General features: G+C 39.8%; 1 protein-coding gene across 8 annotated transcripts in view; it reads left to right on the top strand.

Annotated features, from left to right (window-relative positions):
* The window catches only part of LOC122789971 (muscleblind-like protein 2), a 938,268-nt gene that overhangs the window by 764,359 nt on the left and 147,964 nt on the right, over positions 1-25,945 (top strand). The gene's annotated exons all lie outside the window — the stretch shown is intronic.

Genomic DNA, 25,945 nt, shown 5'->3' with positions numbered 1-25,945 from the left:
ACTTTGTTTGGTCATCTACCATTGTGCAGCATGTACCTTACTCAGAAATCTTTGTTAGAAATAGAATTATATCTGAAGAAAGACATGAACTTGGACAGGTATTGTACAACTGTCAAGAATTTGCATTAATGGAGACTGTCTAGAGGAGTGTACATACTTGCAATCGAACATGAAATAGCAGCATCTATAATCAGCCATGAGTGGACACACCAGACAAACATTTTGCTCTATTCACTTCCAAACCTGTAACTTTAGTCTGTTTTGTAGCTTAGTCTGATACCATGCTCTTTTCTGATACAACCTCAGAGCAAAATGTTAACAATATTCCTTGTAAGGTGCAAGCTGCACACTTGCCCACTTGTGTATGTTAGACAAAATCATTACACAGCAGTTGCATGGGTACACACTCACATCAAGGCTAAATTAGCTTTCAATTTTTTTACTTCAATTTCCCACATTGGTCATGTTCTAGTTTATAAGATGCTAAGTGTCTGTTCTGCTGTGCAAAGAGCAAGCAGTTTTGAAAAACACCATAGCATGTGTGCTTCTCGCATGTAGCACCTGATCAAATCTAAAGGATGCTACTGCATTCCAATATGGATCACCCTGCAATCTTTCCCCATTGCCTGGTCAGTTTGTTTTAAGTAATAGGTCCTCACAGAGAGAATGACACTGTGGCCTGTTCATTGTACTGGAAGTGAGCTACCGAACCACTTGTATTGTTTGTAACTTCAGTAAACTGTTAACAGTGAAAGTATGCATGCCTAATTGTTTTTTTTTTTTTTGTTAATAAAGTAGAACGTTTTAGTTGAGCTAGTGGGAACATCACTACTTGCCCCAAAGAGTCAAGTATTTATTTCTTTTATAGCACTTTTTTCAGTGGATCATGTTCATAGGTTCTGTGATGCCTCTGCTCTGGGCAAATAATCAAGGAATCTCAATCCTCACCACTGACACCAGTAAGGAAAATTCACTTGGAACAAAAGTGGATGCACACAGTATTTCTCTAGGTGCAGCTTTCTGCACCAAGCACAATTTCCCTTAAGAGCACAAAGGAAACAGACTCAATCTGGGGGATGGTTTTCCCTCTCTCTCTCTATCCGGGCCCCCAATAAGACTCTCCAGTGGTACAGCTGTAGAGTTAAGTCCTCAGCCGAGTGTCACAAGCCAAGTCCTCAGTCACTTTCTCTGTGAATCCACTGCTCTGTGTTCCTGCTTCAAGTGGCTGACACATACACCCTTTGAGATTTGATTTGCACACACACACACACACCTAGGAAAGGCTGGCACAGATTTACCAGCTATGGCCCTCTGCCCACATTATAAGGTAGATACTACAACTAGGACACTCCAAAGCCAGATACTCTAAGGATTTTACAAGGGTAGCCAATTATACTGAGTTAAATTAATACTAATACAAATGGTAATGTTTGACCAATGCAGCAAGGGTTTCAGGAGCGGCCACAGTGTCATCAAATATATATAAGTACTCTCAAAGGTTAAAATATACTCTAAAAGACCATCCACAATGAAAAGTTTAAATATATTTAATAATAAATAGTAAAAAAATCATGAAAATACTAAATATGTATTTAAAATAAACATCAGAGTTTCAGCCACAGGAAATATTAAAAATAATACAGATGGGCAGAGTCACACAGTTACAGAAAAAACAATACTTAACTAATCTCACTATATTTTCCTGACTGATCTAAAGAATTACTATTCCATAGTCTCTTTCCAAAGCAAGGCAAGATGAAATGAGTGAATGTTTTTCCTTCTTTGTCAAGTTTCAAAAACAGACTGCTCTGAGACTTCTGTCTCATCTAGTACTAAAACATCATTTCAGTGCTGTATTACAGAATGGTATCACATACATCTGGTCATCTGACTCTGGTACCTACACTTCCCCCTTAATTAGCAACTGAACCAAAATCTAGCACGTGACAATAATACACACGCACAGCTTTGCTGAAGTGTATTATAGCATCTGGAAGCTGTAAAACCATTTCAAAGCTTCCACCCTTCAAGGGTAGCAATTATTTCACCCATAAGGACAATACAGTAGGATTTGTATTCCTGGTTTTCACAGACATTTTGTCTCTGGCTGCAATCACAACTGTAAGCTACAATCTTCATGGCCTAAACCAGGTAATTTAATTTCAGACTATTTTCATAGGTAGCTGGACTGAGATTAACTCTGCTACAATATATTCATTTCAACAGTTACAGTACAGTCTGACATACAAGTATATTTATTTTCTGTCCAGCAGGACCCTTTGTTGGTACATTTTTAACACATGCAACTTTACAAATACATTTTCAACCAAGCATCTGCACAAATCAGTTTGATTTACAGATGACATATAATTCTTTACAAACTCCAACTAGCTATGCTGGCATATGCTACACATCCACTGCCATACTTCTCCTGGCATAGCTGGTAATACCTCACATCATGACAGGTTCAGACATTTTAAAATATGCATAAAATAAAATATAACAACATGAAAGTAATAAATATTAGCAAATGTTTCAGGAACTGGTCTTTCGTATCTTTTTTCTGCTGTATTTGCAACTATAATTTAAGGATGAGTTATTTTTAAGACTCTGCTAAGTTTCATTTACTGACATTGTGCAAGGGAAATTTGGTCTGTCTTGTCTTTTTGGTGTTTTAATGCATGCTTGCTATGAAAGCTTTTCTTTTTAATCTAGTTACTCGTACGCAGTCTAAGCATAGCAATTACTTATGCATTTAAGTATGGATTATTGTTTATTACTACCCAGGCATTTATTCATAAATATTGTAGGCTTGGAGTCATTATGTATTGTGTTCGGGAGTACTTAGCTACTTAATAAGTAGTGCAGCATGACTTTTAGAAATGTATAATGACATTGTGCTTGGGTATGAATACACTGAACTGGTCTAAAAATAAACAGTACACGTGGCTCACAGTAAATCATGAAGTTACTCTGCTAGCTCGGGGGAACATAATTAGAGCATGTATCTGTACTGCTTTCAACTTTAGTTTAGGAAAGGCCTAATGGTGATGGTTGAGATGGCCAGGAGACTAGGATGAAATGGCCTGTGGTCAGCTCTTCTGTCTTACGGAGAGGATGTGGAGAAACCAGATGCTTGTCTGACCTCTGCTTCAGACCAGATGCCTTGCAGGTTGTCTCAGGTTAATTTCAGGGAGAAGCATCTATATCTTGATGTCACTGTCATCTACAGCTAAGGCAAATGAGTGGTTCCCGTGAGAATGACAGCTTGTCCCTGCAGCCTTCTCATTAACACTATCATCTCAGCTAGTTGTTCCATCATCACCAAGAGTTTGAGTTAGCCAAGAGGAGCCATCATCCAGCTAGCAGTCAGTGCTGGTTTAAGATTTTTTTTAGCTCTACATTCCCACGCACATTTGATTCTGCTAGGGGAAGGTCGGACATTCAATGGGAGTCTGCACTAGGCAGTACCACACTTCCTCAAGAGGCATAAACCCAAAAGTAACCCCACCTACTGACCCTGAAGCATGGCCATCAGTTTCTCTAGTCTGCAGGGAAACAAACTGTAAGGTGCAAAGTGGTCCCTGGGCAGTCACAGCACCCCACCCCCTTTAATAGGTGAGTTGGCCATGCCACCTACACACCTCATCCTCCTCCCTACATGGCTTCTTCAGTGCCAGGGTCACTATTCAAACCCCAATCACCTAGATCACAGTCAGAGTTTCAGACCTCTGTACCACAGAGTCAGCTACTAATACATATACTGCTTTGTACCACAAAGCCAGGCACTAATACATATACTGCTTTGTACCACAGAGTCGGATACTAATACTATACTGCTTTGTACCACAGAGCCAGGCACTAATACATATACTGCTTTGTACCACAGAGCCAGGCACTAATACATATACTGCTTTGTACCACAGAGCCAGGCACTAATACATATACTGCTTTGTACCACAGAGCCAGGCAGTAATACATATACTGCTTTGTACCACAGAGCCAGACACTAATACATATACTGCTTTGTACCACAGAGCCAGACACTAATACATATACTGCTTTGTACCACAGATTCAACAAGTAATACATATACTGCTTTGTACCACAGAGCCAGTAACTAATACATATACTGCTTTGTACCACAGAGCCAGCAACTAATACATATACTGCTTTTTACCAGAGAGCCAACAACTAATATATATACTACTTTGTACCACAGAGTCAGCTACTAATCTCATATGCTGCTTTGTACCACAGAGCCAGGTACTAATACATATACTGGAGTCTATGTCAGACATTATGCTGTATTACATTTTAATACATCATAAAAGGCCTAAGTTAATGTTAAATTCTACCAGTGTCTGTGATGTTCTTCTTTCTTTTGGGATTCTCCCTGTGTAATTCAAAATGGACTTCTGCTAGCAGTAACCTTTTCTGATTCTTTAACAGCCCCACTGCAATGATTGTATGCAGTCTGTAAAATCAACATGGTGGGCTGTCTCCACAACTACTGCAATTATCCAAGGCATTCTGGGGAGAGTGGGATATGTTAACTAGTCATATGCTGCCCCCTGGATATGCCCATGTAAATTAACATGGATGAACACATTAACATTGCCAAAAGGCTACATTCACCTATTACTTTCAGTAGTAGACTTGAGTAGCATGCAGGTGTTTGGGAATTTAGTGGAGTGGTACTGATGGAGAGTGTATGAGAGTGAGCATGTGTGTGACAACATGTGTGCAAGTTTGTAAGGGAATGTGTGGTCTCAGGTGTATGCATATGTGTGTGTGTGTGTTGTGTGTATGTATGTATATACTGATGATTGTTTCCATGAGTGTGATAGAGAGAGGGGGTGGCTGATGTGCAGTGAAAGTATGTGTGTGTTGGAGGGTTCAGTACCTCTTAACTCCCCCTGATTAATGAACAAAGGCTGAAAAATTTGGGAGGGGGTAGTACACATGAGAGACGCTTTTGAATTGTTAATGTAAGTAACTTAAATTGTTAATAGAACAATAAATTTTGCAACGAGCAGCTTTAGGAACAATGAGAAGTATGAAGCTCTAATATCTGGCATTATTGACTGACCGTATTCATCCATGAAGAAGTACATGCCAAATGAAAAAGGCAAAATCGTGGATGTTTTGTAAAATCACTGACAGATGAGTGGTACAGGGATGCAGCTGCATGCAGGCATGCACTCATATGAAGGTTTTTTGGATGTGTGCCCGTTTGTAGGAGAGCAAATGACGCTGTGCCTGTGCCAATGCAAAACATGGACGATTACTGCAGTAGAGTGCTTATTATCACTATCAGTAACACCAAAAGATTCAGAGACATACAAAATAGCCGATAATGAGGTCTTTCCTCATTAGTGGCTAATCTTCTATGAATTTTTCGCAATGGTAAAAACCACCTCTATTTGCCACAGCAGTTTACATTCACAGGGAGATTCTTTCTGAATCACAGCCTGTGTTCCAAAACAAGGGTACTCACAAATGAAGTGATTTACTCTCAGATAAAGTGATTTACTTTTCAGTCTGGATGATCCTCTTTCCATTAAAAAAAAATGTGTATGAATGATATGACTTGTAAAAGTCTCATTCACCTAGTGCATACTTCAGTATTCAGAGTGTTAATATGAATTGCATATTTTCCTTTTCTGTATTTTTCCTTGTTTTAACCAAAAGTTAACTGCTTGCATTTTTAATTCAGGCTTGGACCTTAGTCTTGTAGTATCCCTCACAGTATTGGGAAAATTATGAGTTGTTGCAGGATCCGAGCCTTATTTATTTCATTTCTACAGCTTTTTTTACTGTTTATATTTTACTTGGTCTGGGGGCATTAGTTTTGTAGTATAACTCAAAATAGTGAGAGCATTCTGAATTGCTGCAGGATCTGAGCCTGATTTATTTTATTTTATGCTGCATTTTACTGTTGCATTTTATTTGGTCTGTGAACCTTAGTCTTGTAATAGTGAGAGAAGTGTGAATTACTACAAGATCTGAGACACATTTATTACATTTCTACTGCATTTTTTCTGCTTGCATTTTACTTGGTCTGACAACCTTAGTCAGTGTTGGTGCTAGGCTATTTTGCACCTTAGTGCACCCCTTGTTTTACAAATAAGTTACATTTTTATTGAAATTATAGAAAAAGGAAACTGATTTAAATTGACATATATCAAATAACACATTAAGAATTACTCATAAACTTGCTAATTATTTTACACTTATCGTAAAGTACAGACAGAAAATTATTGTAATTCTAGCTTTACAGAACTGTAACAGTAAGCAACCAGGTCATTTGTTTCATTCACACAGCCCCAATCTCCACTCACAACCCCAACCGTAGAATATGACTTGATCTTGCGAAGTTAAAAACTAAAACAAAAATGGCAACAAAAAACATGACACTGTCATTAAGTAAGTATACTTTTTTTTTCACACAAACAATACTTAAGAGTTCAGAGTTTGTGATCAATCTTACTTCACTAAAATGCACATTACTCTTGCAAAGTAAGACAGAACTGCAATCATTCTATTTGCACATAGGCATTTCCCCCATTCCAACTCCCTACCCAGAAAATATGCTTTGAGCCTACAGTGTTTAAAATAATGAAAATAAAGGCCACAGTTACATTATTGTATTTCTTTCACATCACATGGCCAAGAACTTGCACTTGAGCTTATTTCATTTCACCAATACACACTGTACTCATGCAAGAGTACAGTTTGTTTCAACAACAAAACAGTGACAAACAGTCCTATTTATCTTGACTACCCTACAAAATGATATTAGATTAGGAAAACATGTCATCTTTAAACGGCTCCCTAGACATACTTCAGACCTAGTATCCTGCCAGGATATTAAATTAAAAAAATATATGTATAGTAATAATAACAACAATAATAATAATAGCAAATAAAGTCATCAACAGCCCCCAAAACACACAGACCACAAGTGTCTGGTTGACCATGCCAGTGTGTTACCAAAAAAAAAAAAATCAGCAGTCCCCAAAACACATTGCATCCCTAGTATCTGGTCAATCCTGCCAGGATAGTTTATTAAAAAAAAGAAAGTCATCAACAGCCCCCAAAACACACATACTACCTAGCCTTACCTACTACTAGTAACTGGTTGAGCATGCCAGGAGTGTTAGAAAATCACAAACTGCCCCCAAAACAGTCAGCCTACTGCCGATTTCGTCTTCTACTATGATCTGGTTGACCCTGCCAAACACCAGTCCCAGGATGTTAGAAACAAAGAACAAATGTGTAACAAGTCCACCCTTTCATTTTAAACAGTATATGGTCGATCCTGATAATAATAATAAATATTTAAATATATAAATTATCTGGTCGACACTGCCAGGAAAAAAAAAATGACAGAAAATATCTGGTTGACCCTGCCAGGAAAAAAAAATGCAATATGTAGAATCTGATTGGCCCTGCCAGGAAAAAAATGCAATATATATATATCTAGTTGGACCTGCTAGAAAACAAAAAAGTCAGTCATTAAAACCCATTATTTTTTTCACACTTACCTGAAAAGAAACTATCTGCCTGTCACTGTGGATTAGTTTTCAATTAGCAATAATAAAATTCACGCTCTCTCACTCTCGCTCATTGCTTTATCCAATGCAAAGAGTGGGAAGAGAGCATAAGAGCAGTAGGACTAATCAGCAGCCATGTCACGTACATGGCTGCTGACTAAACAGTCCAATTGGACTCGGATTCCTGCAGTCTCTCTAGTTAATCTGGACTGTAAGGTGTGTTTTTTTTTTTTTCTTAAAGTGGAACTTGAGCACAACTGTACACTGCTCTGAGTTCTGCGAATACTAGAGAGAGGTATTACGAGCTGCCTGGCTGCACCCCTTCATGAGCTGTGCCCTAGGCGAATGCCTAATTCACCTTAACGGTGGTGCCGGCCCTGACCTTAGTCTAATCTTGCAGTATCACTCACAATAGTAACAGCATTCTGAATTGCTGCAGGATATGTGACTCATTTATTACATGTATACCACTTTTTTCTGTTTGCAGTTTACTTAGTGTAGGAGCCGTAATCTTGTGGTATCGCACAATGGTGAGATAATTGTAAATTGCTGCAGGATCTGAGCCTTATATATAATATACACTTGTATGCATTTTTACTGGTTACTGATTGGATTCCTCTGTAACTAATCTCCTATAACCTGTGCTTAGTTGTGCAGCAGCAGATTGTAGTGCCCAGTGTAAACACAGTCACCTGAACATGTCATTTTCTATATAAGACTTCCTCTGCTATTTTTTTGTTCAAGTATCTGGCTGATTGTAGTGCATCTAGTTTGCCCTCTGGCAAACATTATTAAAGCCTTTAATGAGGTCATTCCTTGCAATATAGCAATAAACAGAAAATAAGTTAAGGGATAGTAATCACTTAATGTAACCCTCCTGTGGAAAGACTATCTCAAAAATATGCTGGAGACATTCTGACTTTTTAATCAACAGAGTACAAATACAAAGATGCACTACATTCAGTGTGAGATTGAACAAAAGCAACATATAATTGAGTCATATCTTATTTATTTGTATTTGTTTTTTAGATTTAGTTGATCTCAACTGGATTGGTGGGATAATTGGTATAATAATACAATATATCTTTTTGCAGATATTCTGGACATGAATATCAAAAGCCAGGTCTTTAGAATTATAGATCCAAGGTCTTTATCATAATCAGTGGCTAAAATTATATCTTTTTTTTTATATGGGTATTCTGTATGTTCCTTTCCAGCATGTGCAATGTCACATTTCTTTGTATAAAACTTAGTCTCTTTAGTGTTAGTCCAATTATCTAGATCATCCCTTGAGCTTGTAGGGTCCTGTAGTCAAAAGTATTTGTAATTGGTAGAACTAACTTGTTGTCATCTACAAATGTAATATACCAAGTCAATGGAAAAAGCTGTCATAAACTGATTAAATGAGATACGTCTCAAAACTGAGCCTTCTGAGACATATGTTGACTGTCACGTATTCTAACAGAGTGATCTATTACCAAACTCATTCTTCATCTAATGAATTATATTTATTTATTAGTCTTTGATTACTAGAAAAGTCTGACTAGGCAAAGTCCCTTTTAAGTGGATGCCTGGGGTAAACATTTACATTACATATTTTTCCCCCAGGCAATTAGCATGAGTTAACAAAATATACTAAATAACATTGAACTACGTATAGTTTAACAGTTGACCATGTTAAGTACATCAAATAGTATTTGCAACATACTAAAGTCACATGCATCTAAAGAACATTCAGCATTATTTTACAGTGTACATACAGAAAGTCACATTGTATATAGACAGGAGGTGAGACATATTCAAGTTTTATCCAACTAGTTATTCAGTTGAGGCATGTACGCATTGAGATTTTGGGATATTTACCTGGTTTTGCTGCATAAATAGTGGACTTACTAATGGTGATTGCACATGAGCAGGATTGTTGTGTTGATGGGTGTGATTTCATTAGGATTTTACAATGTAGATGAGAAATGATTACAGTAAGAAGGGGGCTTAAAATAGGGATATTACAAGTGCAGGCCATTTTGTTGACAAGTATGTGGTTTTAAACAGCAGATAAAATGAGATACTTTTGATGTTTGTTAGGAGAGAGTTCCACAGTTTAGCAACATATACAGCATGTAGGCAGTCACCATTATGATTTGAGAGTAAAAACTAAGTGTTGGACCAGTGAACACAGTTGTCTGTGAGGTGAGCACCAGTTCAGTAACTGGCTGCTGACTGACCATAGGTCTGGGCTGCAGAAGAAGTTATTGGTAGTCTTAATGTGAGTGCAGATGAGATAGCTTAAGCCAGTTAAGGGACTGAAGTACAAGACAATGTATTTGGATAATGTAGTTACTTGCAAACTTTGGAATATGATTGCACCAGTTTGGCTAGCTGACAGGACTGTAGGTTAGTCAAAATTAACAAGGCATACAGGACACTAAGAAGTAGATGTGTTTGAGCTATGACCCTGCATGCATGGTCTAATAGAAAAGGTTTGAATTTAATAGAAGCCCTAGTTTATAGTTAATTTTTGAACAGCATATTGGATATGCTGACTGAATCTTATTCTGTGGTCATTTAATATACCCCATGTACTAAATTCTAATATTATTGACCGATAATATTTTTATGTCACAGTAGTTTGATTGCTGGATTCGATGTGAAAATACTGTTACCTTCATTTTCTTTTGAATTAGGTGTAGTTTAGATTACTGAAACCTTTTTTCATTTTTTGTAAAGGAATGCCGTAGGTCATTTTGGAGCTGTTTGACTGATGATGCTGCACATTTATGTGTTGAATCATCTGAATATACTGGATTTTATTTGCAAGAAGAGAGGCTGTATGCATTTTATTTATAAATATTTTAAACAGTAAATGTCCTGTTACTGAACCTTGTGGCATACCTAATGTTGATGGCTCATCTGCCTAGACTACACACTGTGTTCAGTGACTCAGGTAACTTTTAAACCAGTTGATTGTACTGATTCCTTGCATCTAAATAATAAAATGAGACATGAAACTGCAACAAATGCTTTGGAAGGTCTAGAAATAGGGATGCAACCATTTCACAGTGATTTTATTTTTCATGAACATAGTTTCTGTGTTGTGGCCTGATGTAAATCCATTGTGTGTTGAGGAAAGCAATTCTTTCTCTATTAGGTAGTTGATCAACTGTAGATGGAGTATCATTGTAAGTCAATAACTAAGAAACAATTTCTTTATGTGAGATACTATTAAAAACTTTCCTGGTGTCTAAGTAAACAGCACCAATATGAGAGCCAGTTTCATGAGTATCCATATAGAGGAATATCAGTGGGTTGTCAATCATAGCCAGCTTATTAGGTGTTCAAGACTTGAATGCCAAGAAATTTGAGAGCAAAGCTCAACAGGTGAATCTTGACATCCATGTCCAGAACAGTTAATAAAGGGTTATGATGGGAGACCTGATCATAATTCCTTTTAGTACATGGGGCTTTATCTGCTCCGTGTACTACTAGTTACAGAAAAAAAAAATCTCTAGGTGTTTTGACAGCATTCAAAGCTGTAATGCACTTAGCAAGCATTGTCAGGAAAACAGTGTAAGACATTCTGTTACGTACAAAAAGTCAGGGACAGATTACCAGCACAGACAGCAGGCAGAAACAAATCTATTTTTATTGCGCCACTGTCATTTGCTGGTTAGTACTGGCCTATTTAACTGCCTGTCGTGATACCCAATCTTAACGAGTGAACCAGTGGGTGCTTAACAGTTGTTAAGATAGGATCTCATGCTATAGAAGCTCTTAACTGTACTCCATGTACTACAACATTATTATAGAACTGCAGAAAGCTTCAAGTGCATGACTTGCCAGTAATGAACTCTCGTTAATTTAAATCAAACAGGTCAGTTACATTTCAGATAGAATCCACAACAGAACCTTCACAAAGATTCTACCAATAATGAAAGTCAATTTAACAAGGCAAAAATCTTCTTCCTTCTTAAATGTATAAAGCATAGTCTTCAAGTGGGACTTCTCCAAGTCACTACTAAGTATGATCACTTGGTTATGTCTAATTTTAAAGCCACTGAGTTTGATGATCGCTTTCTTAAAGTGAAAATATTTTATGAGCAGGAAGACAGATGATAGTAGCTAGCAATCTGATTATTCTGGGAAGAGGTTCCTGGCATCTGTCACTAGTGAGTTACTAGTTATTAGAAACCGCTGGGTAGTTCTTTTGAATGGCATTATTACAAAGGATATCTGAGTCAGCATTAGCAGCCATACATTCATTATCAATCTGATGAAGTACTAATGATTGATGTGCATTTATCTACTAGTTTACACAGTATTGTTTTGAATGATAGTGAATATCATTTTTTTCAAGAGAAGTGTCGGAGTATTGCCTTGATGTCTTGCACAATTTTGTGGAAATTAATTTAAATCTGTGTATAATTTTTCAAATAGATAAATCAGATGTTTTCATTGCAAAAGGTTAATAAGACATAGGTTCATAGGTTCATACTAGGCTATCTGCCCTAGGGCATTTATAAGCCTAGCCAGAGTGTGTTTGGCTTTCGCCACCCATTTTAAAATAATTTTGCTATGCCCTTTTTCGAGGTTAGTATACTGTGCCTCTGTCTAACAGTGACACAGAAGTGATACCCGGGGTAAACCTACGATTTCCCATCCACTCATCAAGATTCCTCTTGAAGAGAGTCAGTGAGGGACTCTGCCTAACCTGGACTGGGATTTTATTCCAGAGTGAAGGGAGCCTCTGGGTTATGAATCTGTCCTTCCAGCATGTCCTATTTATTTCAGTGCTGAGGTTCAAGTCTCTCGAGCACGTAGCTCGATGGGGATTTGGATTTTCTGAGGTGCAGTATGTCCATTAATTCCGGGTTGGACATGGCTTTATACCTCAGGCACAGATCGCCTCTGAGCAGGCGGTATGCCACTGAGTAGAGCTGGAGTTTCTTTAACCGGGCAGCATATGGCATCTGTTTGAGCCCTTTGATCCTCTTGGTGAGGTACTTTTGGGGTCTTTCCAGTTGCTGCAGGTGTCTGGTAAGGTACATCCCAAAAGGGGTATTGTACTCAATTATGGGCCTGATGAGGGATGAGTAAAGAGGCACGATGACCTCCCCTGATCTAGATGTGAATCCCTTCATGATTAGGTGGACTATATAAAATGTTTTTCTAACCACTTTGGCCACGTGGTTGTTAAATGAGAGATTGCTATCAACTTGGGTCCCCAGGTCCCTAATTACTTCTTCTGTACTTAATGCATTACCACCTATGTGGTAATTTGTGGGCACTTTGTTTTTGCCAAAGGGGATGACTATACACTTTTTGGCATTTAGCTTGAGGCCATGGCTCTGGCACCAGTTGTCTGTTTCTATGAGGCTCTTTTTGAGGATGCTTGTGTCGGCTGGAGTGTCGATTATGGCGGCCAGTTTGCAGTCATCTGCAAACTTGGTCAGCCACAGTCCTTCCGTGTTGGCCTGTACCTCCGAGAAATATATACCGAACAAGAGAGGTCCCAGGACTGAGCCTTGTGAGACGCCACTTGTAACTGGTTTGGAGTCTGACATGGCTCCAGCAATTCTAACCATGTGGGTTCTGTCCTTGAGCCAGTTTGCAACCCATTTATATTTAAGCTGGTGAGCTTATCTATAATGCCCGAGTGGGGTATTGTATCGAAGGCTTTTGCGAGGTCCACGTAGGCTGTGTGAACCACCTTCCCCTCGTCAATGGCCTTAGTGACTGTTTCAAAGAAATCAACCAGGTTTAAGAGGCAGGATCTGCCCTTAACAAAGCCAAACTGGGTAGGATCCAGTGTCTGTAGGTCCCCAATATCTTTATTTATGAGGTCCATGATGATCCTTTCCATAGCTTTGCAGACCAAGCTAGTCAGGCTTATGGGGCGATAGTTTCCAGGATTCGTTGAGGCACCACCTTTGTGGAGAGGGACCACTGTTGCTGTACACCACTCTTTGGGTACATACCCTGTAGTAAGGCTGAGATTGAACAGTAGTTTTATGTTTGGGTTTAGCTCTTCTTGGAGTTCATGTAGGACGCAGCCCAGGACACCGTCTGGTCCCATTGATGCTGTGTTTTTTGCTTTGGAGAGGGCAGCTCTTACCTGAGCATCTGAGATGTCAGGGGGGCAGCACTCTGCTGGGATAGATATTTGCCCTTTTGGTGGTGGGGGGGAGAAGTTTGCGCTGAACCTGTCAGCTAGGATGTTGGCAATGTCTGTGGGTTCGGTGTATTTTTTGTCATTTTGGACTAATTCTGAGTATATCTGGAAATTCCCATCCAGGTTCCTAACATAACTAAAGAAAGCCTTGTGATTATCCTTAGTGTCCTGTGCAATTTTTCTCTCGAAGCTGGCCTTAAACGATTTTATGAGTGCCCGTAGTATTTTGCTAATACTGATCAGAGATGCCTTTCCTTTTTGGGATTTTGCTCTATCATGTAGTAGCTTCCTCCTTCTATTGTATAGTTTGTTTATGGCTGGGGTTCACCAGACAGGACGTCTGCCTTTGGTGGATTGGGACTTGGTTTTATTTGGGATTGCATGATCCATGCATTCCTGAAGGTGTTCATAGAATGTGTTTATAAAGGATTCTGCGGTCTGGGCCATATTTTCCACAGGCCCCTGGGGGCTTTGAAGGATTCCACCTCGGTTTTGAGGAGCGTGAAATTTGCATTAGAGAAGTTTTTCACTGTGGTTTTCAGGGCAGGGGGTAGAGTCGGGATGTGAATATCCAGTGAGATTAGTTTATGGTCTGATCTTACCAATGAAGGATACACTTCTGGTCTGGAGCATAGAGTCCCCATGTTGGTGATGATCAGGTCCAGTATGTTTTCCCATCTTGTGGGAGTGGTAACAAGTTGTTCCATAGCATTTGAGTTTATAAATTCTAGGAACCTTTGGGCTAGGGTGTTGGAGCTAGAGTAATGCTTCCAGTCTATGTTTGGGTAGTTGAAGTCGCCCAATATAATGGTGTTTGGAGAGACTTTCATATTTTCCAGTGTTCCCAGGAAGGCTGAGTGGGGTTCCTGGGTTTGGGGGTGTGGTCTGTAGCAGGCTATAAACTGGAAGGCAGTTTTACCCACTGTTAGTTGCACATGGATAGTCTCTGATGCTTCGTGCCGTGCCACCAACCTGGAGGTGTGGGTATCTTTGACGAATATTGATACTCCCCCTCCTTTTGTGGTTTGGTCCAAGTTTTGGGGCCGAAAAGCATGGTATGAGGTATAACCTGGTAGTGCTGGGGTGCTCTTGGGAGCCTTGAACCAGGTTTCTGTTACTGCACAGATATCGATGTTCTCCATGCCAAGGAGAGTTTCGAGTGCGTGCATCTTGAGGTTTAGACTTCTGGCGTTGAGTAGCATTTCTCTTAGTTTCTTATCCCTTGTGATACCTATGGAGGTGGGTTTTTCTTTTGACCCTCGCCTAAAAAAGGCACTATGGGGGTAGCAAGAGACTTTGCCAATATCCGAAAGCCCAGGGGTGACAGGTGCAAGCCGTCCCTAGCGAAGCATCGTGTCTTGTTGAGCGTGTCGTCCTAGGCTGACAGGCATTGGATCCCCTTTGAATGACACCAATACTTAAGCCCATTGTTGAAATTGATCATCTTGTCTTCATATTGTGGCATCATTCTTGGTGAGGGTAAGATGCTACTCAAGGTCAGGGTCATACCGGCCTGGACTACATGCTCAGAGAGCTCCTCTATGTCTCTTTTCATGTAGTCCAGGGAGGTACGTCTCAGGACATTCACACCAGCATGGACAATGACTGAGTCATATTTGTACTTGCCTTGGAGTGACCTGAGTGCTTGTGTTATGTGGCGGATCCTAGCGCCCGACAGGCAGCTCACCATGACCTTCTCCTTGTTCAGCCTGGAGAGCGGGACGTCAGTGTGCCTGATGATAGAGTCACCTATTACAAGTGTATCAGGTGTGTTGTTTAGCCTTAAGGGCTGTGACTGTTCGGCACACTGGCTTTGTGAGCTATGTGTTGTACGTGTTTTGTTTTGGGGTAGCGGTTGCTTGGGTGTCTGCTTTGGAGGTCTCTGCTGCTTAGGCAGATTTTTATTTAGAGCCTCCGAGTATGTTTTTGTGTGTTTATGTGTTTGGTTTGCTGTTGTGGTAGGTCTATGTGAGACTGGAATTGTAGTGAGTGTGGTTTCCTTCTCCTCCTGACTGGTTACGCCAGTACTGAGTTGAGAGAGCTTAGCCTCCAGTATGGCTATATGGTTGCATCTCTCACATGTGTTGGAATTTGTTGGGAGGAGGAGAGGGTTTTCTGTGTACATGAGGCAGTTGTAACATTGCCTCAAGATTCCCAGATTCACCAGCTGGACCGGAGAGGAGATTGACAACTGACCTTTGGACATGCTAGAATAGTATTGGGAATTCCTTTATAATTGAAAAAAAAAAACATTTTGCTGCTTCACAGTATCTGGTTCTCCGGTTCGCTTTTCACCTGAAGCAAATACCTTCTGTGTTGAGTATGTATGTCCTGCCTTTGCTGATTTCTCATGAGATTTCATCAGCTTTTCTGGTTATCTCATTTATCTGAAAGTTGTGCTGTAGGTGAAGGTATGATACTCCTAAATTGCTTGTAGGCAAACATGCTGTTATTTGTGTATGTGTGTGTGTTTGTGTGTGGCCTGTGATGGGCAGATGCTTCTAATCCAGAATTAGTTTAAATGCCTTGTCTTCAGTGCTGGGATAAGCTAAAGCTCCAAAACCCTGAATAGGATTAATCAGATATTCAGAATTGGATGAAACAAGTATTCAGACAATACATTTATCACTTACCTTTCATTTTGTTTGTATGACATTAATGTCTCATGTATAGTATGTACTATAAGTAACACTGTCACTTTATGTGAATTACGTAACTTTTCTGCATGCAGGACTTTTGGTCAACTGAGTGCCTGCAAAGATGATACAATCTCTAAACATAAAGGAGAAAAATATTAGCAGGAATATTGCATCCAAGATTTCATTCATATCAGCAACAGCTCTTTGAAAGCTCTGGAGCTAGTTAAATACCAAACTGCATCTTAGAAATATATATCTGTACAGTAGTGGTACAGATGCATAGCTTACAGCTTGCTTCATTTTGTTTATGGCAAAATCCATGACTGACACTCAACATTGAAAATAATTTTGCAATAGACAGAGTAGCAACTACTCGCTGTACTTTTATATAGGATAGCGCACCTTAAGTGCACATTTATCAGGGTCTTGTGAGTCTGTAGAGATTCTAATGTTGCTTTGTTTCTCAACTGTTGCTATGATATTAACCTATTTTGCAGGCTTAGCTTGTTGAAAAACTCTCCTAGCCATTCCATATGCTTAAGCACTTTTTTTTTTTTTTTTTTTGAAGTAATGGATACTCTGAGCATTGCATGTACTAACAGTGCAGCATTAGATGTATTGCATTACAAAACTGTGACTCTACATTTGCAGTGATGGTGATAGAACAAGCACATTGTTTATACTCTATTTTTCTTCTCTGCAAGTCATCATCTTCTTCCGGCTGTTCCCGTTAGGGGTCGCCACAGCGGATCATCTGTTTCCATTTCTTCCTGTCCTCTGCATCATGCTCTTTCACACCAACCGCCTGCATGTCCTCTCTCATCACATCCATAAACCTTATCTTATGCCTTCCTCTTTTCCTCTTACCTGGCAGCTCCATCCTTAGCATCCTTTTCCCAATATACCCAGCATCCCTCCTCAGCACATGTCCAAACCAACACAATCTCGCCTCTCTTGCTTTGTCTCCAAACTGTCCCACCTGAGCTGACCCTCTAGTATACTGATTCCTAATCCTGTCCATCCTAGTCACACCCAGTGCAAATCTTAACATCTTTAACTCCCTGAGCTGACCCTCTAATATACTGATTCCTAATCCTGTCCATCCTAGTCACACCCAGTGCAAATCTTAACATCTTTAACTCTGCCACATCCAGCTCTGACTCCTGCCTTTTCGTCAGTGGTACCGTCTCCAACCCATAGAACATAGCTGGTCTCACTACCCTCTTGTAGGCCTTCCCTTTCACTCTTATTGGTACCAGTCTGTCACAAATCACTCCTGATACTCTTCTCCTCCCATTCCACCCTGCCTGTACTCTCTTCTTCACCTCTCTTCCACACTCACCATTACTATGAACTGTTGATCCCAAGTACTTAAACTCATCCACCTTCGCCACCTCTACTCCCTGCATCCTCACCATTCCTCTACCCTCCCTCTCATTTACACACATATATTCTGTTTTAGCCCTGCTGACCTTCATTCCTCTCCTCTCTAAAGCATATCTCCACCTCTCCAGGGTCTCCTCAACCTGGTCCCTACTCTCACTACATATCACAATGTCATCTGCAAACATCATAGTCCACGGGGCCTCCTGTCTAATCTCATCTGTCAACCTGTCCATCACCACTGCAAATAAGAAAGGGCTCAGAGCTGATCCTTGATGTAATCCCACCTCCACCTTAAACGTATCTGTCACTCCCACCGCAGTCCTCACCAGTGTCACACTACCCTTGTACATATCCTGTACCACTCTTTCATACTTCTCTGTCACTCCCGACTTCCTCATACAATACCACAACTCCTCTCTAGGCACCCTGTCATATGCTTTCACTAAGTCCACAAAGACACAATGCAACTCCTTCTGACCTTCTCTGTATTTCTTCAACAACACTCTCCGAGCAAATATTGCATCTGTAGGGCTCTTTCCTGGCATGAAACCATACTGCTGATCACTAATCATCACCTCCTTCTTAACCTAGCTTCCACTACTCTTTCCCATAACTTCAAGCTGTGACTGATCAATTTTATCCCTCTGTAGTTACTGCAGCTCTGCACATCACCCTTATTCTTAAAGATAGGTACCAAAACACTTTTTCTCCACTCCTCAGGCATCCTCTGACTTTCCAAAATGTCATTAAACAATCTGGTTAAAAATTCCACTGCCATTTCTCCTAAGCACCTCCATGCTTCCACTGGTAATGACATCTGGGTCAACACCCTTTCCATTCTTCATCCTCTTCATAGCTGTCCTTACTTCCTCCTTGCTAATCTGCTTCACTATCCCCACATCATCCAACCTTCTCTCTCTCTCATTCTCTTCATTCATCAGCCCTTCAAAGTACTCTTTCCATCTACTCAACACACTCTCCTCACTTGTGAGTACATTTCCCTCACTGTCCTTTATCACCCTTACCTGCTGCACATCTTTCCCAGCTCTGTCCCTCTGTCTAGCCAATCGGTACAAGTCCTTTTCTCCCTCTTTAGTGTCCAATCTCTCATACAACTCTCTATATGCCTTATCCTTAGCCTTCGCCACCTCTCTCTCTGCCATGCGCATCATCTCCTTATACTCATGTCTACTTTCTTCATCTCTTTGACAATCCCACTTCTTCTTCACCAGCCTCTTCCTCTGTATACTCTCCTGTACTTCCTCATTCCACCACCATGTCTCCTTGTCCTCCTTCCTCTGTCCAGATGTCACACCAAGCACCTTCCTAGCAGTCTCCCTTAGTAGCTCTGCTGTAGTTACCCAGTTATTCGGTAACTCTTCATTGCCTCCCAGTGCCTGTCTTAACTCTTCCCTGAACTCCACCTCACAATCACCCTTTTTTAACTTCCACCATTTAATCCTTGGCACTGCTTTCACACTCCACCAACATCATCCTGCAGACCACCATTCTATGCTGCTTAACTACACTTTCCCCAGTCACCACTTTACAGTCTCCAATCTCCTTCAGACTGGCCCTCCTACATAGGATATAATCCTCCTGTGTGCATCTTCCTCCACTCTTGTACGTCACCCTATGCTCCTCCCTCTTCTTAAAATACGTATTCACCACAGCCATGTCCATCCTTTTTGCAAAATCCACAATCATCTGACCTTCTGCATTCCTCTCCTTAACACCATACCTACCCATCACTTCCTCATCCCCTCTGTTTACTTCACCAACATGCCCATTGAAGTCCGCTCCAATCACTAGTCTCTCACCCTTGGGTACACTCACCACCACTTCATCCAACTCACTCCAAAATTTTTCTTTCTCATCCATCGCACACCCAACTTGTGGAGAATATGCACTAACAACATTCATCATTACACCATCAATTTCAAGCTTCATAAACATCACTCTATCAGACACTCTCTTCACCTCTAAAACACTCTTGGCATACTGTTCCGGTAGGATAACCCCTACCCCATTTCTTCTGCCATCTACACCATGATAGAACAATTTGAACCTGCCTCGTATACACTTGGCCTTACTTCCCTTCCATCTGGTCTCTTGCACGCACAATATGTCAACCTTCCTTCTCTCCATCATATCAGCTAGCTCTCTCCCTATACCAGTCATACTGCCAACATTCAAAGTTCCTACCCTCAGTACTGCACTCCTAACCTTCCTCCTCTCTTCCTGCCTTTGGGCATGCCTTCCCCCTCCTCTTCTTCTTCATCCAACAGTAGCCCAATTTCCGCCAGCACCCTGTTGGCTAACAGTACTGGTGGCAGTCGTCGTTAACCTGAGCCTCGACCGATCCGGTATGTAATTATGAAATGTTCTCCGCATCAGTAATTTGGCAGACGTTTTACACCGGATGCCCTTCCTGATGCAACCCTCCCCATTTATCTGGGCTTGGGACCGGCACAAAGAAATGCACTGGCTTGTGCATCCCCAGTGGCTGGGTTTTCTTCTCTGCAAGTATTTTGTCAAAAGAAGCTTTAACGATATTTATCATTTATATTTAGTTATTTGTTCGATTGGTTATTGGGATAGTCTAACTGGCAAAACCCCTTTTCAGTACAGGCCTGGAGATAAGTTAAAAAAAATGATAAATCCACTAGCATTACAGCAGTTATACAGGTCAGTACAGTAAAAGCAGGAGGGTAAGCAGCTGAGCACAGAGAGATTTAAGTATGGTGGGTGTGACGTCCCCCCCCCGATCCAGTTAACAGGGAGCCTGAATCCTCACCACTGACACAGATGAGGGGCGTTCACTTGGAACAAAAATAGATACACACAGTATTTCCAGATGCACCGCCCTGCATCAAGCACAATTTCCTTTAAGTGCACACAGGCAGTACACTCAGTCTGGGATATGGGTTCCCTCTCTCCAGGCCCCCAGTAAGACTCCCCACTGGCACAGCTATAGAGTTGAATCCTCAGCTGACTGTCCAAGCCAAGTCCTTCAACACTCTCTCTGTGAAACCAGTGCTCTGTGTCCCTGCTCCAAGCACCTAACACACACACTCTTTGAAATTTAATTTATACACACACACACACACACACACACACACACACACACACACACACACCTGTGAAAGGCTGGCACAGATTTACTCATTCTGCTACCCTTTACCCAGACTATAAGGTAGTTACTGCCACCAGACACTCCAAAGCCAGCTACTCTAAGGCTTCCACAAGGGTACCCAATTATATTGAGTTAAATTAATATTAATGTAAATGGTAATGCTGACTAAACAGCCAAACATGAAAATACTAAATATCTACTTATAATAAACACCAGAGTTTCAGCCACAGGAAATACTAAAATAACACAGATAAATAGATTCACACAGTTACAGAAAAAAACAGTACTTCACTAATCTCACTATATTTTCCTGACTGATCTAAATAATTATTATTCCCTGGTTACCTACTAAAGCAAAGAAAGTGAAGTGGATGAGAGATCCTTCTTTGTCAGGTTTCAAAATCAGGCAGCTCTGAGACTTCCACCTTATATACTATTAAACCATCATTTCAGTGCTGTATTGCAGAATGACATCACATGCATCTGGTCATCTGTCTTGGTTACCATACTACCCACCTTTACTAGAAACTGAACCAGAATTGTGCATGTATGTGTTACCATACACACAGATAGAGCTTTACTAAGACGTATTATAGCAACTGGAAGCCATAAAAAATTTTCAACAATTCCACCCTTCCAGGGTAGCAATTAGTTCTCTGCTAAGGACAATACAGAAGGATTCATAGTCATTGTTTTCACAGACATCTTGTCTCTGGCTGCAATCAGAACTGTAAGTTACAATCTTTATGGACTAAATTAAGTAACTTACTTTCAGGATATTTTTATAAATGTTAGCTGGGACTGAGCTTAACCTCTTCTTTTCCATTATCCTCTGTTACAATATATACAGTTAATCAGTTACAATAGTACAGTCTGACACACATGTATATTTCTTTTCATCACAGTGAGGTTAAAACAGCAGGAATAATGAAGGTGTTAATAAGTGGAACAAAGGGAATAAGGAAAGTTCTAGAAAGCTTCATACAATGGCACATTGTTCACACAGATTGAGTTCTGCTACTTAACAGGATAGCCTCCAGCATAATAATTTTAACAATTCCTGATTTTGCTTGGTAGATGAGCAACTTAATGTATAAGGAACCTTATTCCTCATTTATGCCACACAGCAGGGCTTTTCTTTTTAACTGGACATCGAGTTTACAGAATCTTCACCTGAGAACTTTGTAGGACTTCTACAACTTTATTAATTTATTTTTAAATGCCTGATTCAGATTGTGTCTTAGAGAATTAGTTGTTACTTGTTTCATGATGTCTGTGACGCACACAAATTATCAGTGAAAGACTGCTACAGGCAGAAGATCAGCAGGTCCTTAATTTATACAGACCCTCACCCCTACGTAGGGTAAAGGTGCCACAGCAAGGGGTGTATAGTAAAAGATCAGTGTAATTATCAGTGGATATTATTTGACTGCAAATAAATGTATTCATATAATTATTAATTCATTTAGCAGGCATGAGAACTACACTAGCAAGGTTCTTTTTTTCAATCATGATCTTATTACAAAACTTAGAATAAAAAAGGAATATACATGTGATGCATGGCAACAAACAAAAATATAGGCAAACTTTAGCAGAATTTATAAGACAACAGAAAGCAGTACTGTTCACAAGCAAATGTACAGTAATGAGTGCAGTCTTACTGGGTTATACAAACACAGTGAAGTAGGAATAAAAAATCTGTACAATGAACCCACTACATTTAGATTTACTTGCTTTTGAAGCTATAATCTAAATTGTCTGGTGATGGAGGAGATGATAAGAAGCTGGGATGTACCAGGGATTTTTGAAACTATATGCCAGCTTTCAAAATGCACGCCTCTTACCTCACAAATATAACCCACAGCCCCAAAAAGTACATAGGCAAAAAAAAATACTTATTAACCAACCAAGCATTCAAAAAGAGACATTTAATAGAACTGTAAGCGATGATAAATATGAAAACATTTTTTTATTTAAATTCCAAGGCATGCTATTGCACAAAATAATTAATTTTTAAAAGTGCATGTCATGGTGAACATGGCATGTTTGTGGCCAAACCCATGCTAGTGAGTGATACTTTGGATAAATTCCATATTTTGGAATTCAGGAGGAAGAAAGATCCCGCAGTAGTGAGAACAATGTAAGATGGCAGTAGTCACAGCAGTAGAATTAGGGGCTCTAATTGCTGTAGAATGTTATTTCAAAGAATGAGGCAAAGTAGGGGATTGTTCTGGTGTTTGTTAAAGATTTTGTGTATTTGTATTCTAGTAAGTGCAGTCATTCTTTGATTATAATCAAAAGTCAGCCTGTCTGTCTGGGGAAAGTGGAGCTTCCCCCCCACCTCCCTGTTACTGTTACTCTGTGCTGCCTGGAGTTTTTGTAGGTTTCTTGTTGACCTTCCACCAATGATGGAAAGCACTATACAATAGTTCAACAAATAACTCATTTTCCAGTTGTAAGTCTATCATGCTTTGTGAGAATGTTACCTGTGGTGCAGCATGTATAAAGCATAGATGCTACTTAATTCACTATGTTATGGATACACATATACAAGCTAAGTGCAGGCTCAAGCCAGTTGACCACATATTTTCAAGCTAATTATATCTTAGAAATTAATGTATATGTTATACATTACATTCTGCTTGATTGTACATTGCACTGTGTGTGTTCACTAGAATGCATATACACAGTTTTTTCTATGCAATTAGCCTGGACTACTCTGTTACTTCTTACACTTTTTATTTTTTGTTTGTAAAATGTTTTATATGTCACCTGTGCTGAGCCTGAAATGGGTCACAGCACTACCCCAGTAAACCTATATATATATATATATATATATATATATATATATATATATATATATATATATATATATATATATAAATAAATATTAGTTTGTACTATATTTTGATGACCATTATTTGGGCTAATCTACTTATGTGTTCCAAATGCCATTTGTTTTTTGCTGTATAAACCTTAAGTTAAATTTTTCTTTGGTTAAAATCCTGACACAGTTGAGTTTGGGTGGAGTTTAGTGACTTATAGATGGATTTAAAATAGCACTTACTTAACTTACCTGGATGGTAATATCATCACCACAGAGGTCAGTGTTAAGGTCAATGTTGTTGGTCCTTAAAGAGATGATGAGCTAGAGACCTAATGTAGATAGAAAATGGTACTGGTTTAAAAACTGAGCCTTAAGAAACTCTTGATAAAACAGGATGGAGCGAAGATTGAGTGTGGAATGAGTCATTCTACAGAACACAAAAGTTATGCAGTTAAAATAATGATAGATCTGTATTAGCAGTTTTCTCTGTCTTCTCTAAAACTAAGACTGTTACTTAGTCAGCTCAAGAATGCCTCAGACCCACCCCTCACCCACATCCCTCATCATCAAAGGCCTCTCCTCCACATCGTAAGTCAGTGCAACCAGAAGAAAAACTTTAAGGAAAATAAGATAAGGCCTCAAAGAGAACAGTGTCCACTGGGCTCCTAGGCAGGTGGAAGGGGTGGGCATGGTGATGGAGATGAAATGTCAATGCAGATTTAATTTTACAGTAAACAGATAACATTATATCTGACATTGGGAGCTTCAGCTCCATCATTTTTATGACACAGTTTCAAGCCAAATCTCTTGGGTGGCCAGACATGACAGAATAAAAAATAAACAAGATGAGTTAGTTGCCATCTGGGTCAGCCTGGCATTGAATCCATTCCAGAGCCTAACCCTATCCCCTTCCCGGTGTTTTCCAGTCCATATATGTTATTCCACATTTCATGTTTACTGTCCATCTTCTCCCTATTGCCATTTCTTCCACCCTCTGTATGCTTTCATTCACTGTTCTGCTCAACCTATGTGTATATAACAGCCCTCTCTGACAATATCTGAGTTGTACATTTCCTCCTGTTCCTGCTACCTGGCTTTTTCCCTCTCTGACAGCCACAGCCATACATCACAACTTTCCCTACCTGTCTTTTTTGACTATGTACAAAATGGGCATTTCCCCAACAAAAACAATTATCCTTACCACTAATATACTTTGAGGTTATCTATCCATTACTTGCAAATCTTCCAGTTCCAACGTTTTTGTCTAGCATGTTTTCACCCCATTTATATGATGAGCAGCAGTGGTGCTTTACTGTGCACACCCATCCCCATGTATCTGTCAGCCACTATGGTGCTGCTGTTGTGCTGAATGCGTGCAACATGCAGCTGTGCTGTGTTTAACTGTGTACATTAGCATGCACTACTAGGCCACACTTCCCTATCTTCCATTTAGTGTCTGTCAGATCAGTCATGCTGCTTACTTGTAGCCCTTTTCTACCACAGGACAAAATGGTGCTGTTTTATACAATTATTGCTACACTTATCTTTACTTATGCTTTTCATTGCTTGGAAGACCAGGACTATTCAATTCCTAATGCACGTCTGATTAGCTGGAGTGACCTCCTGTGCAGTGCAGTGTCTTAGAGCTTCAGTCTTTTTATTGTTCTTGCATAGTATTCCAGAATAATCTGTGTATGATTGTTTCGATGCTTCTATCATTTGCAGCTTTTCCCCCCTTGGTCTCCTTTGTGTACTTGCATGGCCCAGTGTGAGCAATCTAATGAAGAAATGTAAAATAGCCAAATAATAAATTTAAGTTTGTTTTCAAAAATGTGTACTTGCAACACTCTTTCAGAACTCTCAGATTTGTTCTCCCTTTAAATTTGGCTAATCTGAAAAACACTTTTCCTCTTAGAGGACAGCAACAGACTCTGCATTTCTCTTCTTGCTACAGTTCTGCCTAAGTTTATACTGCAGTATACTAAACTTTCTCCCTCTTTCTTTGAATATTCTATTTATTCTTCTATTGTAAAAAGGGTAAGTTAAAACCTGTCCTGGAGACAACAGATACAGTATAACAGTCATGCAGACTGCACAGGCTCTTTGAGAATGGGTATTGAAAATAAAACACACACACACACACACACACACACACACACACACACACACACATATATATATATTCAAGATTTATGTGTGTGTGTGTGTGTGTGTGTGTGTGTGTGTGTG

Source organism: Protopterus annectens, chromosome 15.part0, assembly GCF_019279795.1.
Source record: "Protopterus annectens isolate FY-2018-M chromosome 15.part0, PAN1.0, whole genome shotgun sequence".
Classification (NCBI taxonomy): Eukaryota; Metazoa; Chordata; order Ceratodontiformes; family Protopteridae; genus Protopterus; species Protopterus annectens.
Note: the sequence above shows the minus strand (reverse complement) of the source record. Positions and strands in the feature narration are given on the sequence as shown.